The sequence below is a fragment of the Aptenodytes forsteri genome, unplaced genomic scaffold (assembly GCF_000699145.1).
Source record: "Aptenodytes forsteri isolate BGI_AS27 unplaced genomic scaffold, ASM69914v1 Scaffold136, whole genome shotgun sequence".
Lineage (NCBI taxonomy): Eukaryota > Metazoa > Chordata > Aves > Sphenisciformes > Spheniscidae > Aptenodytes > Aptenodytes forsteri.
In genome coordinates this window covers 1,968,180-1,968,759 of record NW_008796111.1, presented here as the reverse complement: position 1 = coordinate 1,968,759, position 580 = coordinate 1,968,180, and the positions used below count along the sequence as shown (strand labels likewise).

The window sequence follows — 580 nt, the reverse complement described above, 5'->3', positions numbered from 1 at the left end:
GAGGGCATCCTTTGCTCGCGGAACAGAAAGGAAGGCCGAGAGGGACAGGCAAGCTTCGCGCGGCGGTGGTCGGATGGCACGGAGAGCGTCTTCCCCCAGGCATCTGCAGGAGAGGGTGGGGAGAAGGAACATCGGGTGAGAAGGGTGGGAAGAAAGCCCTGCAGCCACCTCGCGTGACACCAGCGCAGCTGGGAGGGCAAAGCTGGAAACACAATAAAGATTTTGAAAAGCTCAAAACTCCAGCAGGGTTAAAAAAAAAAAAACCAACAACCCACCACCCATGGTCGGACACTGCCTGGACTGCGCCGACCAAAATCATCCCAAGAGACATCTCTGCATGGCCGCACGGGGCACGGTGAGGACCACGGGGTGCTCAGCCCAGCACCCCCGGGATGCTGCGAACCACAGCGTCCCTGACCACCACCATGCCAAACGCTGCCAGCTCCAGGGTGTAATATAATAAGATATATTATAAATAAAACATTTAACATAATATCTCTCCGGAGCATCCCCATGGCCCCAGCACACCAGCTGCCTCCCTGCCTCCTCTACAGCCGCGTCTGCAGGCAAGAGCGTAAAC

General features: G+C 56.7%; 1 protein-coding gene across 1 annotated transcript in view; it reads right to left on the bottom strand.

Moving 5' to 3' along the window:
- Nucleotides 1–35: 35 nt before the first annotated feature.
- The window catches only part of NCS1 (neuronal calcium sensor 1), a 16,708-nt gene continuing 16,163 nt past the window's right edge, over nt 36–580 (bottom strand). Inside the window, 1 exon segment of the mRNA XM_009287014.1 lies at nt 36–103. The gene's annotated coding sequence lies outside the window, so the exon portion shown is untranslated.